General features: G+C 42.1%; 2 protein-coding genes across 4 annotated transcripts in view; one reads left to right on the plus strand and one right to left on the minus strand.

Moving 5' to 3' along the window:
- The window catches only part of LOC145452080 (thiosulfate:glutathione sulfurtransferase-like), a 152,357-nt gene that overhangs the window by 14,885 nt on the left and 117,710 nt on the right, over positions 1 to 19,762 (minus strand). The window lies entirely within an intron of this gene.
- Positions 17,980 to 19,762, plus strand: part of LOC145452064 (kinesin-like protein KIF23) — a 504,115-nt gene continuing 502,332 nt past the window's right edge. Inside the window, exon 1 of one of the 3 annotated variants that reach the window (XM_080330276.1) lies at positions 17,980 to 18,800. The gene's annotated coding sequence lies outside the window, so the exon portion shown is untranslated. The remainder of the gene's footprint in view (positions 18,801 to 19,762) is intronic. The other 2 variants (XM_080330275.1, XM_080330277.1) reach the window with 2 other exon arrangements.

Consider the following 19,762-nt stretch of genomic DNA (forward strand, 5'->3'; position numbering starts at 1 on the left):
GATAGGGAGGCGGAATTCCGCCTTCACCAACGTGCGGACACGCGTATCCAGGCGACGCAGATCGCTGCGGAAAAACGTGCGGATTCTCAACTCAAAAAGGATTCTTGGAATGACGAACCTCTTCAGTGCGAGCAGCTTCTGAAAGGAGGTGAGATGTGACAGAAAAAGCCTGTCACAATAGGCCTCGAAAGTTTTAAGGGCCTTCCCAACTTTCTCGGTTGCCTGGTACCCCATGTTCTTGCCCAGGTATCGCCAGAAAGAGTCACGATCGAGGACCCGGACCTCGCCACCATCAAGGCGGAACGGGGCCGAGTCCACGATCGATCGGCTTCTCTTGAACCCCAAGGCAAGAACACGACACTTGGCGGGTTTGAACTTCATACCAGACCACCGAGAAAATTCATCGCACAGATCTAATTGCGCTTGAAGCTGGACGCGAGACGAAGCACACAGACAGGTGTCATCTGCGTAACCCTGAACTCTGACAGTGACGCCCTCCGCCGCGGAAAACCGATAACCGCTACTTTGAAGCCCAGCAACGCCACGCAGGAGAACCTCCATGACCAGGTTGAAGGTGATGGCCGATAAAGGGCATCCTTGACGGACACCCTTCCCCGCTGGAATGGGATCAGTCGGACCAGAACTGGTCGCGACTGAAAACACGCTGGACGCGTAAATATCGGCCATCACCTCCACGAAATACTCCGGGGCGTTAAAGTGCCTCAGGACCTCGATCACGGATCCATGCCGAACGGTACCAAATGCATTGCGGATGTGAAGCCAGGCAAGATAAATATCCCGCCTCGACGACTTGGCATCCGCAAGCAAGGACTCAAGCATGAACACGTGCTCGAAGACCCCCTCTAGCGGAACAAACCCCTTTTGCTCCATGGAGATAACATCTCCATCGGATGCCCAGCTCTGAAGACGGCGAGCGATTACGGACGCGTAGATCTTATGCAGCGTCCTGGATAGCGCTATGGGTCTCCAGTTGCCAACGTCTTGCATGTCGCCGTCGCGGTCCTTTGGAATTAGGATTACCCGCGACGAGCGCCACACAAGTAGGATACGTCGGCAACGCCTACAAATTTCGAAAAGCTCAGAGAGCATTTCTCCCTTGGGGTCTAAGCGTTTCCAAAATCCATAGGTGAGACCATCGGAGCCTGGCGAACTACTGGTGTTTAAGGTCGCCAGCACTCCCGCTACCTCTAAAGAAGTAATCGGCTCGTCGTCAACAGCAGAAGCCAGGTCGCCCTGGTAACTGTGTTGAGTCATCCACCAAGGAAAAGCAGCGTCATTATCGGAAACCGCAGCGGCAGCGTCAGCACGAAATTTCCGCTCGATGACATCAGCAGGAATTTCGCACCGTTTACTGTCTGAATCATCCTCGATGATCTGTCTGACCGTTTCCTTCTGATTGCGCCAGAAAGCGGACCGCAGGTGTTGTGCTTCCTCTTGGTCGATACTCGCGCTGGCCATTCAATTGATTAACCTTAGCACGCCGTTGTGCTTCGCGCGAGCGGGAGGGCGGCTACAATCAGAGGCACGGTCAGTCCAGAGCTCCAACTCACGTTCAAGATGTCGGAAAGCCTCGGTGTAGTGAGGACATCGGGACACCAAGTCCGCAAGCTCCGAGCGTAACTCGCGCAGATCGACTTGTGCACGAGGTGCGCTCGGTTCGGGAGAAGGCACGTCGACATTCAGTTCGTCACGTGCTCTTACCGAAGGAGGCAATCTCGTCGGGCTTTCACAGCCATCGACAGCTCCGGTAACTTCGGAGCGGCCGACCGCTGATTCAGCCGTCACAGAGCGAGTCTCGTCCGCTGGTGGGCGCGAAGGAGACACGCTCTGACCGACGGGAGGCGAGTTTACGATGTTCGGTCTCGTTCCCGCCGACGATATCTGTTTCAGATCATCGCGTGTGGTGTGGAAGGGACTTCCCCGGTCCAACCGGGCAAGGAACTCTTGAGTAGAGCCCGGGCTGCCCGGCAAAGGTACTTTAAACAATTCCGAAAGCGATGGAATAGGGCTTGGTGAAGAGACAGGGGCCAAACGACTCTTCACTAACGTTTGGGATGGGGAGGGAGTAAATTCCCTTGGGGGGGGGACCACGATTTTTGGAGTTGTTGTGGTACGACGGCCTAGGGACTGTCTACTATCCCCGGCAGTCCGAAGCCAGGCACGGGCGGCAGGTAAGGCCCCAGTGACCGGCCTACGGACCGGGAATCGACTAATAAGGATCGGGGACGGGGTTCGGGGCGCAGAAGAATTTGGTGACGTCACGACTGTTGGCGAGTCGCGCGGCTCAGAGGAGGTAGTCGAAGAAGCGGAGCTATTACTATGAGAAGAAGGATAGAATCTCATGGACTTTATTTTATGTTTGGATTTTTTAGAAGAAATGACAGAGCGTCTTGAATTGTTCGAAATCCGTGACCAAGGCCGAGATGATACGGTTACCACGGAGGTGGTTTCCGATGAAAATGAAAGGTTGGCCACGGATAAGACAGGGTCCGGTATAGTACCGGGAAAAGAAGTAGCAGAACTTTCCGCTGCGTCAACGGCAAAGGGGACTAAAGAACGCGAAGAAATAGGGGATATCGAGTCGACTCGCGAAACAGTCGTGGACGTGGCTGGGGATAAGTTACCGGAAGCAGACACAGCTCCCCATAAGCGGCAGGCGGACCAATGGCTCTTGGCAGAGATCATATCTGGCTGCGCAAGAATTGTCCATTGGTCACACCTGCCGCACACGACATCATAATTTACAAAGTTTTTAGTGATGCCGTGCTTGCTCAAAATGTATTTCTGGAGTGAAACCAACCATTTGTACGGGAAGCCCTGTTTATTGCAACCGGTAACTGGGCAAGGATACCTAGTATCCCTGCCCTCGTATTTAATCGGGACAGTCAATAAATTTTCCGAGGGGATTCCAGATTGTTCAAAAGCCGAATCCAGGGGAACAGTAGACTCGGGGTGGCTGGATTTAAAATGGTCCTTCGCTTTCGGAACTGCGTTAAAGCACTTTCCACAAGTCGGACAGGCAAACCAACTATGATGTCGCGTGCCCTTGCACCGCCTATAGTGACAGCTTATTTTATGATTCGAATCGGAAAAAAGTACCATGTTTCATGCACTTCCATTTAAGGCTGTCACGGCGGTGCGAAAAAGTCAAGTGATCCGCTAATTTAGCAGATTCAGTGTAGGACATACCGCAATTTGGTTTCGGACACACGACATCAACGCTCATTCCTGGACCGTGATACAGGACAACGAGAGGACTAGTGTTTCCACTAGCCATCGTGAAGAAAATGCGCGGACTAAATGCCTAAAGGTGACCGAGTCGCGACCTATTACGGTTAATATTAATACAGCTAAGATCAATGATCGAGTACAATTAAACGAAATGAAATAAGAATTAGAACAATAACAGGAAGTAAAGACTAAGGGGCCTGCACCGGCGTTCGCTATTAGAGGGGACAGAAAAGGCGACAATACAAACGAATACCAACGGACAATTACAAACACAATAAACAGGTTAACAAAGGCTGCAGAAAGGAATAGCGAACGCGTTAGGATGCAGGCCAGACGTAATTGTAAACACACGCCGGACTTGATTACCCCCGCGTCAGCAGCGCTACTGCTACGCCCTACACGTATGTTAACGCGAACGGTAAAAACGAAATTTGCCTTACGAATGCGCGTTAACACCCGGGTTTTCCTCGCCGTTGCAGATCGACGGCTCTCTGATGATATAGATGTTAATTCCAACTATTCGCCGTCGATCTTGCGCCGTCCTTTCGAAGCGGTATTGATGTTGTTGTTCTTCTTCCGCTTCTTATGATGTTGTTTTGGACGGCGTGGCAGTTCGTCTCGCTGTTTTGAAGATGCTTTGCAGCGAGGTGGCGAGGAATCCCGACGTGTAGGGCCTCGACCAGAGTTGCACACGGCAGTCTTTCTGTTATAAGCGAACAGTTAAGGCAAGCGATTCAAGATCACTCCGGTGGTTGAACGACGTGTTCAAATCACACCGTACCGTGGCAAAAGCAACGGAATTGATAGGCTTCTTCGTTGCTTACTCTTTGGTGCGGCGTAGAAGGCTACGCTTTTGTTGAGCAACAAAGAATCACTGGCCGGCGTTGGATTTCCGGAGATTCCAACGTTGTGGCAGGAGGTCGTTGTTATTGACCAGCGGAAGAGTCGCGGCAAGCAGCTGCTGGAGCGGAGGTCCTCAGAGAATCTTCTTCTGCTGGAGTTTTGTTGGTCCGGCGAGTGCAGAACGTAGGAGTCGTCGAAGGTTGATCTTAGCGTGTCGCCGCACCTCTACATTGTACATTGTACAGTACATTTGCCTTCCTCAGTTAGGCTACTGCATCCGTGCACCTGCATGAAGCATACGCTTTCAGTAAAACGTTCAAAATCAGATTTTGATATCGGCCCTGTAGTGTTTTGCCAGCGGGCTTTGACAGTCTGCTAGTGTGTTTATGTCAACCTACGCTGCTCGACATTTCTGAAGTGGCTCAATATTGTTGTTACACTGCGTTGGTGTGCAATATATACGAATATCTTTGGAACAATCAGCCACATACGTAGCCGGGCCCTGTATTGCCACGAGAAAGACGATCTGATTTGAGCATTGGCTTATATCAGTTACAACTTTATCATTTTATGCAACTCTTTCATTATATGGATCAAAATATACTTCTCTTATTGAATCAACCAATGTTGGACCTTGCTATAGTAACGCACCTGTTTCTCAATACGAATATGTTGTATACATAGCACTTTTTGTACCGCAACCTAAATTTGAGTATTGTTTACATTTGCGATCCACCCATACGTACAACACTACTATGTTATAAGACCCTATTATGTTCACAACGCAGTAAAGTTTCAAATTTATATTTGAGATATCGGCGTGAGCTTACAAATATTTCGGATCAACTACAATTGTCACTCTTTTTAAGGCATGTTGATCATCACCTCATGCCAACTTATTTGTTTCATTTGATGGTTTATGACTCACGATGAGCAGGCATTGTTATTTTTGGCATTTCGGGAACCAAATTCCAAAGCTGCCAAAAATAAAATTTTGACAATGCCTGAAATAACGCTTTTCGGAAATATAGACTTTTATGAAAGTATTTGATAAAAATGTCAACCAGAATTGCCAGGAGCTTTTATGAAGCGACAAAACAAGTAGTAGTAATAACTACTATTTGGCTGTTATGTGCTATAAAAGAAAGCTCCTTGGATCTGCGTGCGTGATCAGGATTGCAAGAGTACTCTGAGCGATCATTAGTCGGTCGACTTAGTGCGTACAACAGGAACTGTGGCCGTAGCGTCGACTCCAATCAAGCAATATACCAGCGCGGGGCCTACGATATCGTTGGCCCCGACCAGCGTGTCTTGTAACAAGTCGCTACATCGACTGCTACACGCAGATCAAAGGAGCTTCCTCTTATGGCACAGAACAGCCAAATAGTAGTAATAGCTCGCATAAACGAGTATGTAAAGCAACTTTCTTAAATTAGACTCCGTGAATCCTTCGGCGGTACGCAGACTAGCCTACTACTGTATCTATTAATCCAGCGGTCTCTAACTCAAATGTGCTTGCGGGCCATTTTTCCAGTTTTGACGACGCCGCGGGCCGCAGCATTTAGGGGTATTCTATGTCTTTCCAGGCCTTATTTGGCGGGAATGAATTTTCCTGTTGAAAGTGAGCCGATCCAGCAGACTGATAGTAAACACACATCGTCAAAATGTGATTTACGTTTGTATCAATTTAGGCCTGGCACGAAAAGAATCATCACATTTATAGCTATTTGAATAGAATTGTTGTTGTACTTGATATATATTAACTATAAGATATAGACATCATATGAACGGAAAAATGTATGATGCCATCATAAAACTATCAGGTTATAATTTTCAGCTACTATGAATATTTTGGATCCAACAGACTGATAATAGAGACTGATGTGATATCAAAACATTTTAAAGTTGAGCATTGTAATTCCAATCCAGGATTCGTGTATACTTCTGATAAGTAGGCTATTAATCTCATGGCCAAATATCTTCAAATATAGGAGCAGAAAAAAAAATAATATAAATAGATAATGAATGTTTTAAAGCAGGGGCGGGCAACTTCTCGAGTCGGCGGGTCGGATATGGGAAAATTAAGTACTTGGCGGGCCGGATTGCTGAATCGGTACATTATTCGCCCATTTATCCACATTCCGCATATACAAGGAATAAATCGCATTTAATGAATACATTTTAACGAGAGTAATGTCACTTCAAAGCCATTTCTCGCCGATAATGACGAAGACAATGTGGATTGGAGAATAGCATAGTCATACAGGCGCCGCCATGTCTGCTTCTATCTGATCAATCAACACACGGTGCAATCCTCAATTAAGATTTCAAGGAGTTCGATAACCCCGGTACCCCTAATTTACCAATATATAAATTCATTAGGGTTGAGTAGGTGACGAGATAGCATCGCTGTTCAACTGTGTGGCCTGAGAAATCTCGATAATGAATTCATGCGGTCCGCGACCTCTACGAAATTTGAAAAGTGGCCCGCGACCCGTTTTGAGTTGGCGACCCCTGGTATAAGCAGTGTTTTCGTCTTACAAAAGCCCAGAAGTGTGCCGTGCTACAAGTCGGCGGTTACAGAATGAAAAATAAGAAATATCAGCCTGGTGTAATGACCATTGTAGTCGACAAACACCATGATTACCACAAACGACATTAGGGTTGAGTACATCGCAAATGCCGATAATGCAAGTCTTCTCGCTTCGACGAACTTACGCGTAAGCTCCACTCTAGCATGCTGCGCATATACGTATATAATAACATGCAGTCACTAAAATTTGACGTTGTAAGCAAGCAGTGGGAAATCTCGGCAGACTAGGGCCGTGGGCCACATTATCATGTAAAACGGAAAACTGTCCGCGGGGCGGACAAAATACCTTCGCGGGCCGTATGTTGCCCGCCCCTGTTTTGAAGTGTTTGAAATGTCGGAACGCCGAACGCCGAACGGCCAATTGCTGTCACATCGTTGGAGCGTACCACTGCTGTACTCGGTACCTTTGAGCGGCCTTACTAACATGGTTTAGCGACCAGAGATGTAACTAACAAATTGCCAATGGTTGCCATAACTATACTTGCTTAGAAATACCAAGCTGCGATTTTCTGATCTATTACTATTCCTCTGATACACGATTAGTTTTTTGCGTCCATGGTTCTAACAAATTTGCGGCATTCCGAGTCACTTCAAGTCCACTCGAGTCATTTTCAATTTGCCATCGAGTTAGCCCGAGTCTGAGTAATTCTAAGAAAGGTCGCGTCCAAGTCCAACTCACAAATTTCAGTCTGGAATCGTCTAAGCCTCTAAGGGGTTTCGTCATCATGAATTAGAAATTAGCGAAATAGTGAATGTTCCACTGCATGGTAGCGTTTGCAATTGATGTGATAGTGAAGTTTGCTGAATAGTTCAAGGCTTTCGGAGCATTTTAAGAGGGAATTTTCATTTTATAACTTAAAAAGATATATGTGACACTTATATTTTGTAAAATTAATAAAAATCTAAAATGTCGTCGCGGGCCGCACAAAATGCTCTGGCGGGCCGCATGCGGCCCGCGGGCTGCGTGTTTGAGACCTCTGTATTAATCCATGGCAGGTGAATGGAAAGGCCAACAAGTTCAGTGATTAAATCTGGACTTACGGCCAATCTGTGGATCGATCGATTCTGCAACTAGTAATTAGATGGTATTAAAGGGGAACTTCACTTTAAAATGATGTCGAATCAAATTGAAGTACAAAACGAAAAAAATTTGGCCGCAGCCGTTTTCTTCAGAACGCCACCGCCAGTGTTGCCACTCCAGGTTTCCGGAAAAACACAAGATTATGTCGTGAAAAAACTCTAGATTGGTGAGAAAAAACACCAGATTATTAAATTGCAGGAAAAATATGCCCTTGCCAAGTAATCATGATGACCAAGGTACAAATCCACAGACAAGAAGTGTTCCACTCATGAATTCGATACATATACATGATATACTGCATGATTATTCAACGAAAATTATTGGAACGAATTCAACAACGCAAAAAAAACCAAATTCGTCGCTTTCGAATTGTGCGGCATCATAAAAATTATCTTTCGAGTGTACACCATTCATCGAACATAAGTATCTTTTGTGGGGTCTGGGGCATCTTGCTCACTACCGCACATCTTCAACGAAACAATGGGGAGGCTTCCATATGCAGCATACTTCAATTCCACGAATGCAGTGGACTGTGGCAATGCCTAGAGATTCGTTATGAGATTCCCCAGTAAATGGACGTTCGATTCACCGAATCCATTGTGCACGGATTTCAATTTTTGCAAAACTTCTGTTGGAAGGCATTGACTGATAAACTGCAGCTCATTTTGCGATCTTGCTAAAGTTCAAGTTCATCAAATAATATCACAGAGGGAAATTGCACAGCTAGAGAAATGATTGATTTCACTATTTTTCTTCTTACTATTCTTCGGCGTCGGCCTGCTTACATTTTTCAATATTTATTGATGACCCGCACTGTAACCGAAAATGGTGTGTTTTCGCAAGTCACACCCTAGCATAGGGTGTGTTTTGGGTCATCTCACCTATAGGGTACTAAATTTGTCATTTACACCTAAGCTATTGGTGGAAATAAGCCGATTACACCCCTACACACACATACCATAAGATATACACCCCAAGCATTGGCATTTGGGGTGAATTGTTAAAGATTACACCTTTTGTCAGACAAATATGAAGTTTGGGATTCAATCCGCGCTAGCCGCTTCCACAAAACTTGACTGTTGAAGTTTTAAGTCTGTGTCGGTCAGAAGCCTGGTTAAGCAGGCAGGGGTGCGGCAAGTCTGCATTCTTGTTAAAAATTCAGTCGAATCACTGTACTGATCATTGTATGGGCACTTGAGAACTTCTCTGCTGTGTCTAACTGTAGGTCGTGTAGGACATATTCTCTTTGGGGTTGAATTATCCACCGAAGATGCGTGTTTTCGCCCACTTTATTGTTGTCCGTGTCTTTAAGGCTTCTTGGGTAGGGTTAGGCAATGTTCCATTGTTCAGTTTTTATAGATTTAACCCGGTTCGATCAAGTAAATTCGCCTACGCATATAGTTTCAGCTTCAGTGACAAATAAGCATTCCTTGTATAAGTTCGTGTGCTACATTGACATGAATGAATAATAGCTAAGTCCGCAATATCATATTGTAATTCACATTTATCGTGCACTGCGGTACTCGTACTTTGGCTGAAATTTCACCCTGTCTACTATAGTGTGACCGATGTATCTCAAGTGTGTGGAAAAAATACGACACATTATGAAGTTGTCACGATACTGGTTTATAATTTCTTTCATGTCACGTCAAATGCACAATTGTACATTGTACGTAGGCTATATGTACAAAATATATCGGGCCTATTATTGACAGCAGCATTAGTGTATAACCACAATATAATGCAGGTTAAGGGTATGTAGAGCTGGGAATACTAGAAGGAGTTAAATTTCAGCCACAAACTTATATGAGCAGTACGCAATATGGGCGTAGTAAGAATTCAAATTAGAATGGAACACCAGGTTACGTCACGGAACAATCATTGAATTGGGCGAAAGAGGGACTAAATTGGGCAAAGTTTCCTGGTTATTTTCATATCTATATTGATGTGTTATTCACTATTTGGTAGCTTCATGAATTGCACACTAAGCCTAATCGACAATTCGCATACAGCTTTCGGATCGTATCAATGGTTCGATCTATGAAGATAAATCTAGTACTGCAAGACTTTTTGAAGCTTATTATGATGCAATCTGCAGATTCACAGCTATGAAATCCATATTTCCGATAAATCAATTATAGTATACATACAAATATTCCGGAGATCCTAAACTTCAATATAGTTATTACATCAGTGAGTCAATTGTCACATCATAATGGAATATACAAACCGTCGTCACCAGAACAGCTGCTGCTATGTTTCGCTACAGCTATGTAAAATGTTTCGTTATATTATAGATAACTAACCTACGGAGGTTAGTTATCTATAGTTATATGCCGTATTTCCGCGCTTAAGAGACCAGACTGGGGATCAAGTGCAGAAAGTACCGTTATAGGATGATTATGGGTGATTATGATATTTGATCCATATATAAGCTTGTGAGTTATTCACCGTATAGCAAGGGTCGGCAACCTACGGCCCGCGGGCCGGATCCGGCCCGCCAAGCCAAATCGTCCGGCCCGCGACATGATAATTAGTTATCACAAGAATACGGCCCGCCGCTTCATAATGAGTTTCAATCTGCAGTGCAGCGCTGCATGAAAAAAATGCGGCATTGCTACGATATAATAGTAGCCTACGTTGTATTAGTCTATTGTTACGCCATAAAACGAAGGTGGTTGAAGTAGGAGATGGAGATAGACTAGACTGGATCAGTGCTTATTAATCGCGTGTATCTCGCAACCGAAGGTGTTCCATGCTCTTTAAAGGGCTGATCACTCTAACGGGGTGTGACAACAAAGGTGTTCTTGCTTAGCTTCAAAGCGCTTGGAGCATCTCAGACGCAATGACGGAATCTCGAACTATTCAATTATAGATAACTAGCCTCCGTATGTTAGTTAGCCTGTCTATAGTTTGATTTTCCAGAAGGCATTGTGTGCCAAGACAAAAAACCTGAATAGTGTTTTGGCCACAATGGTGAAAACTGTTAATATGATTTTTGTCTCATCAACTGTATCAGTTACGCCATATATCACTAGATGCAGAGAATCAATATGGCGATGTCATGTAGGCCCATATCTGTCATGTTCGCTCATTGAGTCGAGCAGCTATGCTTACACGAGTGTATGATCTGCGAAATGAAATAGCAACTTTCCTCGAAAATACAAATATCGCCGACTCATAATCTTGTAATCGAAAATGGGTATTTCATCTTGCTTTCCTGGTACATTTAACGTCACATCTGAACAAATTGAACTTGCAACTTCAGGGGGAAAACAACTACATACATGAGATGTTGAGGCGAATTCAAAACAAATCTGTGACTCTGGAAATGTCAACAGTACAACGAAAATTATGCTCACTTCCCTATACTGGAGGAGAGAAAACCTAGTACCAACACTACATTTGTAACTGTGATACGAAATCTAACTACTGAATATTCACCCGCTTTTCCGACATTCCTTGTCTACAAAATGAATTCTGACTATTCAGTACTCTGTTTAATATGGACGCCAATACCATTGCCTGAAAATTTCAAATGGGCCTTTCTGAAATGCGATGCAGTTGAATTGAATGACAAATTTCATACAAAGAGCATATCGCTGCATGACTTTGACAAAGAGTACGTTCTTGAAATTGGTATTTATCCTAGCTTGACCAGCAATGCAAAAACATTGCATCGATTTTTGGAAGCACGTACGCATGTGAACAATAGTTTTGAACAATGAAATTCACGAAGAGCAAGCTAAGATCACTTATTTCGGACGTCCATTTTGAATAGGGTCTGATTCTTGTTTCATCTGACTTGTTACCAGAAGTTGAAAACCTTTCACAAAGCAAGCTGCGTCAATTGTCACAATTATTCTGTGTCGTTGAAGTGTAAATACATGTGTCTTCGGATTGGTATGATTGAGATTGCAGCAATGTAGGACAATATACCGAAGTGAGCGTAAAATATAGTACTAAGAAAAAATCCGGCCCGCCGAAAGGTTGTACACCCGAAATTTGGCCCGCGACTAGCAAAAGGTTGCCGACCCCTGCCGTATAGTATTGGAATTCGGATACAAGTGAATCATGTATTCAAATAAGACGCACGGTGGTCATAACAAGAAAAAAAAAGATATCAAAGTGAAAATATGACATTCTTGACGTGGGCGCGAAACAGGCAATCCCGGAACCAGTCGAAAACAAAATGTGTGACGTACGAAATTGACGTCGCTCAAGAATTTCACAACCAATGACTAATTACGTTATATAAAAACTAGGCGAATGTATTATTGCTCTAGGCAAAATGCACGGTTAAATCATAATAAAACGACGCGTCAAGTGAATGTAAGGTATATTTAAATGGTAGATGCTCAGAAAATAAACAAATTATAAGTGGATCTTGACACACATGATATTCCTCGTATCCAGACAAATGATAAACAGTGATCTAGCCGTGAATACAATAGGAATCACTGCAAGGATAATATTGCGACAGTGGCGATAAGGAGGTATATTGCATATGGTTAATACACGAGTTCGGTTGAAGTTAGAATAAACGACGCTCATTCAAGAACTTAAATTCTCAAGTCAATGTATCAGAACAGAGAACGAATACTGCGGACGATGCTAACAACGGGGTGGGCGACGACTTAGAATCAATAGCGTTCTATCACGACATAGATAGCGACATCGCGAATCAACTCGACCAACATTATGTATGCCAGATTGAAGTTGGAGGAAGTCTCCGATAACTATGCCGACGAGTGCGTGAGTTCAAGTAATAAACATAATAGTGTGCGCACCACAGTCCTCAATTAAAACGTAACTTAACCATATTTCATGTTGATCGGAGTATCAAAATAAGGAGTCCATGGTTCGATAAGGTATTGTAATCGAAAATACAGCGGGAAACTATGTACTAATTAAGAAGTCCATAGAATAAATAAAATTGGGATTACACGGCAACGTTACTGAGAATTTGCATGAAATACTTAAAATGGTGGGTTAATTACTCAACACGAGTCGATCATTATTGAGGTAGTAATTTCAAAGACCTCGTGAAAGGACATATATTGGTAACTGAAAATGTTAATTATTGCGATTTTGATATCACACAAAATAGTTCCTATAAATATTTGATATGTCCACATTGTATTTGACGAAAGATCGCAAAACAAGACGATTCAGCGAACTTGAGATATACGGTAAGCGCGATTTGTGGATGCGAAAGACTAGATATTATTGAGATCATCACCATAATTTCATATTGGCCGGATACGGATACCCCTTGTGTTTAAACGTGTTTGAAACAATTCAGTCAAGCTTTGCGCATATGGCACATAAACGCAGATTATGAAATAGCGAGTCCTAATTTCCTATCACGGTCCTGGCTAGAAAGAAATGAATTCTGAAGGTTACCTTTTTCTATATTCTGTGGTGTTCAAATTGGATTTTATATAGCATGCCTTGCAGTTCCCAGTTATAACTACTTATTTACTATATATCGGTGCACATACGAAATAAGTTGAAAATATTCAAAAATATTTTATTATATATTTTTTGGTGCGTCAAGAAAATAATTCATAAAACCAATATAAAAAATTTATTATAGCTCGAAAAACCACAATAAAATGCAAAAAAAGATGTCGATTTTTATTAAAATTTTGCAGCGATATAAAAAACCTGTTTTCAATTTTTGTTGATTTATCGGCGAATTGCGTATGTAAATCATTTAATCAATGGAGTCTAGAACTAAAGATGAGCGAATGCGTTCTATGTAATGACGTGAAAGTGAATATTACGAATGATGAAGGCCAATTAAAATTTTCTTGTGGTTGCCTTCTGTTCTCAAGTGAAGCAAAGCACGATAATTGTGTCATAACAATATATCCGCTTTCACAGGCTCCGTACTTCAGTCTGTCTTGACAAATTTTACGTTATGTTGAGAGAAAGCGACAGACCTGCCGAATAGCAAAATTATCCGGTTTGAATATACATTAAATCCGCACGGAACAAGTTCAAACTAATCAGATATTTGGCCGTAGTCGTGTAATAATACCTCATGACCCCGCGGCACCCTGTGGTCAAAAACCAGTAATGAAGACGTAAGCGGCAGAAACACAAAAAGGGTTACTGAGTTGTATGATAATGAGTTATTGTAGCGGCACTGATAAACTCATTTATGTGTGTGCTGAGGTTTATTGAAGTGATTATAGCGAGTTGAAATTTGTATGCATGCATTTCACGTCCAGCTAACTGGATAAACAAAAACGGATGCCTTGATGTTTGAGGAACATGAACTCAAATACTATTTTACATAATACTGAAGAAACCATAAAGGCTTAGTGGTTGAAGAGCGTCAGAAGGTAAGTTTACAACGAAGGAGGCTCAGGCTATACCCATACGATGCCGACTAGGAACTGATACAAGCCATTTGGGAAACAATATGTATTGTTCGTACAACTAGTTTACTAATATTGGTCCCATCGATAATAACTAAGTTATAAAAGACACGACGGAATTGCCCTTACATTACGGTGTAGTGCGGTATTTCAGTTAAGAATCAAATTAAAACCATGGAAACTTATTAATACAATGAATATGCATGCGATTGATTTCACTTATCAATAAAGGTCGAACATACAAGACACCTGTAGACGTACGAAATGATAAAGCCAATGCATATCAAGAATCACAAAAACTCTATGGCAGGGGTTCTCAACCCGCGGCCCGCGGGCCGCATGCGGCCCGCAGACGCTTATTCTGTGGCCCGCGAGATATTTCAATATGATCGCAAGCTACTTAAGCTCTGTTATCGCACCGTCTCTGTTTCGTTTGATTTATTCTCATTCATCAATCTTTTCTGGTTTCTTGATATATGGTGGGGTTTAGATTCTCATTGTTTTGAATAGGTCTTCGGATAGTTCCATCTGGAGTTATACATATCACCTGATCTTAGAAAAAGCGTTGCTAGCTAGGTCTCAGGTCCAGCAATCCATATTTTGGGGCATTGTTGAGATTGCCGACGACGTTAAAGACGCATGGTTCAAAATTGCTTGTTATATCGCTAAACCCACGAAATCTGCTACATAATGTGTGTTTTCAACAAAACGTTAATATACTGTGCGAATCTCCGCTTTTTCCGGAATTTAGTAGCAATGACAACTTCACCTAACAAATTTCGAAGCTGCAGTTGTCTGATTCAACCGTGACAAGAAGAGTAACAGCAATGTCAATTGATCTTTTGTCGCACGCTTTGAAACACGTTGCCGCGTAGACTACTTTAAACTAGCATTGGACAGAATCCACGGACATTGCAACGCTAATTGTATTGGAGTATTCTATCGGAGTGGATATATCTGTAGAGGTAATGCTGGCCGGGTAAACGTGGGGAGAGGGGACTAGTAAACGACATCAACTTGACAAAGCTGGCTTCTGTAACTACTGGTGCAGGGCATAAGCCAGGAAAGAAAAGGAGAAGGGTTGATTGGTTTGCTCAGAAATTACCCCGAACATGAGACTTCTTCTCATATCACTGAGAGCTCAAAGTGACAATGGCCTCTGTAACGAATAGGTACCGTAATTTTGTACTTGCTCGCTCACGCATTGAAACAAAGAGTTCAGTTCTCTGCTGCAAGGGTTTGAAGGTGCACATACCGTCTTGGGAACGAATGCAATGCACGCTTGATGAAGGGATTTACTTGTTCCGTCGGAGGATGACATAATCCCACTAGAAACAGCAACGGAAAGCTCACGAACGCTGTCCATTAATGCTGTAGAATGCATACAAATGTACTAAAATGCACATTTACGACTGGTAAATAGGCTATATTAGCCTAGCAGTCCACATATATACGGTAATATTATTCTGCGGCCCGCAGCGTCTTTTGCTGTTAAGATGCGGCCCGTTATGCAAGGAAAGTTGAGAACCCCTGCTCTATGGTTACGCGATATATTGTTTGATGGGGATTAATAGGTGATATGTATAAGATTGGAATGTTCAATGCGGAAAGCCTCACCTATTTCACTTAATCCGTGGTCAAAATTATTGAAAGAAAAATGTGCGAAGCCTGATAAGACCAAATTTCATCAAGTACGACAATTGAATGTTTCCAAAGTCAATTTTAGTTTCGCAAAAATGTGATAGATATCAAAGATATTATATTATGATTGACGTGGTGTGACGACAATTGAAGTGGTTTGGTAGCTTTCCTTTCGAGATGATTCGGAAGATTACTGAAAGAATGTTGTTCTAACCGAAAGAATTGCACACAAACTGGCTAATTTCGACATGATAGGTTAAGATGACGTTATCTGATGACAATAGATGTATTTATGTATGTTTTTCGAAACTTGGAATGTGGTTCGACAGCTATAATATATCGATATATATATACGACACGTCCTGATTCGAAATCTTATTTCAATCTCAGGATGTGCGGCACATAGCATAACCGATTCGAAAACAAAATATTTAGATATTTATTGGATACATTATCTCGAATGTGGAAGGCTAAGATATATGAAGAAAGTTTCGGAGCATAATTATATAATGATGAGGATATTACAATTGTATCGAGTTGTCCAATGAAATGGGTAGCCTACATTACTTATTGTGGATCAGGATGTACTTGTCTTGGATCTGGAGACCTTGATTCAAATTTGGTTCGAGTATGAGTACATAACTAATATTGTCCAAGGCTACATAAAACGATTTGATCTTTTATAGTGAATATAGATACGTCGGACTTTATTGTGAATAGGCTACCCAACCAAACATTGGAGACCTGCGTGAAAATGAATTTTCCAAAGGAATTAGATGTATGTATGTTTGAATTTAAATCCGAGAGCTAATCCTGGCTTGATTTTCAATTCAAGAAACATTTCCCGAGGTATCCAAAATGTCATAGAGTAAGTTAATAACTATTTCTAGTGAATAATGCTTTATTATCAATAGTTTCTTGAAGTACACATATCTGTTTTACGAAACAGATTTGTCGAAAATTGAATGATGATACGAAGGGTTCACGCATTCGTCACGACGAAAGTGTTAACGCTAAACTGTCAGTTAATGCTCGATCTGTATGATCAAAGTATCCGCAAGTTTACTATAATGTTATTGAAAAAAAATTGTGACATCATTGTATGTTTCGAAATATGTGCGCTTCGGAGTGGGAAATTGAAAATTTTATCGCGTATATTATCCTTTGTTTAGAAATTATGTGCTCAATAACAGTTATAGTACAAATGCTCACGTATGTTGCATGCAACAGCCGCGCCAACACGGCAAGCTACGTTTTAGTTTATGTTTAACTGCATTAGTACTATGTTGGTCAATCTATCGCCAGAAAAATGTGCAACTAATTTTATGTTTTCGTGTGAGCGAATCTTTTGCAAAATTCATGGATAGATGTGCAGCGATCATTAGATGTGCTGCGAGATGTTATGTTGTATGTTATCCGCATGAATTATGCACTCAGTTGTGGTGATCAAAACACCACTGAAATGAACTATCAACACAAAGTACCGAAAGACATAGCCATTATAAGACTCGAACACCAGAACTGACCAGTGACCGTTAATGGGCATTGAATGAATATCACCTGTTAGGATACCGATGGGCGAAATTAGGAGGTCATCCCAAATGGCACTTAATCATATTATGATTAAATCGGCCGCTTGCACCAGTAGCAAAGCATACAGAATGCAGCATCGTGATAAATTGCGCCGGAATCGCTCCACAAAGCCGATGAGCCGACGACGGAACGAATCAGAACAGTATTCGGAAGATATTGCATTGGAAGTCGCGGAGCTCGAGACGAAAACCCCGTTTCTGTCGAACTTGCCTATGCGACGTGAAGCGAAAGTGCTTGATAAATCCAGGAAACGACATACGCGAACGAAGAATCGATGCCTCAACTGCAATTGCGAGTAATCAAAAATATCTCGAAGGCTAAAAGACTCTGATCTATGAGGTGACAATATGTTAATTGGTCGGAATGAACGCTGAGTGTTTTGAGAACAATAAGTAATCAATAGAGCTACGTGATCATGATTTGAAGGCAGAAATGTGGATGGGACGATTGACTTCCGGGTTATGAATATATTTGTAAATGCATGCCTCTATTGCTAGTTATGTGAGCACGTATTGTTAGTAAGTGCTGCAGTTTTTGTATTGCTACGCCAAAATTGTCTCGGATAAGGACGAATGTCGTCATGTTTTAAAATACTTATGTTCGCATTTCAACACATCGGCATCTGACATGCCCTCAGGCTAGTTAGTAGATGCGTCGGAAATGAAATAAAACGTTGGACTAAAACTAAAGTAATATGTACAGAGTAGAGTTATGGGATAGTAACCGTTTGAAATAATTGGGGGGAGGTAGAATAAAACTGATGACCCAAATTAGCTCCCTAAATAACAAAAGAATAAACACTAATGCCATGTAACCTTAAATATTTTTAGAACCTTTTTAGTCATATTTTCAAGCATAATGAATTGTAATGTGTTAATTTTATTGCAGTATCGATTGTTTGCCTATTATGCCTGATATATTACACACATACGCGTCATAATTGGCTACGCATATATTAAGCCAAGACCCTCTACCCTAGCTGGAATAGAGTTTATATTTCGTGCTGAATAAGGACCTATGTTGCCTTTGGATCACAGCTTATACGAATATATAAAAAAGCTTAAGACACCAATACAAGTATTAAATCAAAGGAAAACACCGGAACACAACGATAGAAATATATATTGACCCTAGTCTTCGAATGACAGTCCTTTTGTGGTCATCTATCGGCATATTGTTGGTATATTTTATATGGATGTATATTGGGCAGGAAAGGCCTCAGCATATATATGTTGAAACATACCTTGGAGTGTTAATCAAGTTGTAAATTGTGCATGATGGATGGGAATGTATAAATTCGTATTATAATTTGAAGTGTGCTACATGTGTATCATTTATAATCGAGTTTATCAGTAATTACACCTGTTTAGCTGTGCAATTAACCATTGGAGTATTTGGTTGTATTAAGGTAATATCACGTACGGAATACACATAATGAGTATTTAATTAATTACTGGACCGTACAAGGTCGCTGTTGACTGCTGTCAGGCTTTGAAGTTGGACATCTGGTACATTCTCAGAAGAAGCAAACGAACCGAGAGTGAAATCTATGCCCGAAGTTCATCAAAAGACTGTTGCAAACTGCTCAATCCATCATTGATTGATGTTCAGTACAGCTGTAAAAATTACTTCTTGAACCCAAGGCATCTTTTTTTCATCTCTCTCATATTGGTGGCCAGTACGGGCTTCTGAAGTGCCAGTTTTTCTACGTATATGCCCTGTCAAACGTCACAGTGGGGAGCGATCTTGATTGTCTTAAAAGCGGTAATAATAGTTATCATCCCAAGTACTTGGACGGTGTCAAAAACGCTGTTGCCGTCGATAGCAGAGGTGGTCAAAGTAGTCACCGTCGCTACTCAAGTAGAAGTAGAAGTAACGCCGGAATTTGTACTCAAGTAGAAGTAAGAGTGGTGGTTCACAAGTAAGTAAGTAAGTAGATATTCTACGCTTATTTTTGCCTACAAAACTGAAAACTGTCAAGTAGAAGTAGAAGTAGTCTAAAATCATAACTACCTAAAAAGTAGTTTGGGTAAGCAAAATCTACTTCAAGTACTTCAAAAAGTAGAAGTACTTCGTTACTGACCAGCTCTGGTCGATAGGCATAGTGTTCCAGTGTCCTATGCTTTCAAAATATGAAAGAGAAAGCACTGCAAATGAAGAAGCCAAATCCAATCATTACATTGGCTCATCAGTTCTCCTCGCCATGTGACTCTCGGCAAGCAAATGTTCTGTGCGAGAAACTTACATGCGAATTTTATTACGGCAACAGACCAATGACGAGTGGTTCAACGGACATACAGGAAATGCCGCAAAAGCAGTTCCAATTAACTGGACGTTATCAGGCCTTCGTCGATAATTCAAAACAATGCC

Source organism: Botryllus schlosseri, chromosome 12 (genome assembly GCF_051294905.1).
Source record: "Botryllus schlosseri isolate E-star chromosome 12, Bs_hap1, whole genome shotgun sequence".
Taxonomy (NCBI): domain Eukaryota; kingdom Metazoa; phylum Chordata; class Ascidiacea; order Stolidobranchia; family Styelidae; genus Botryllus; species Botryllus schlosseri.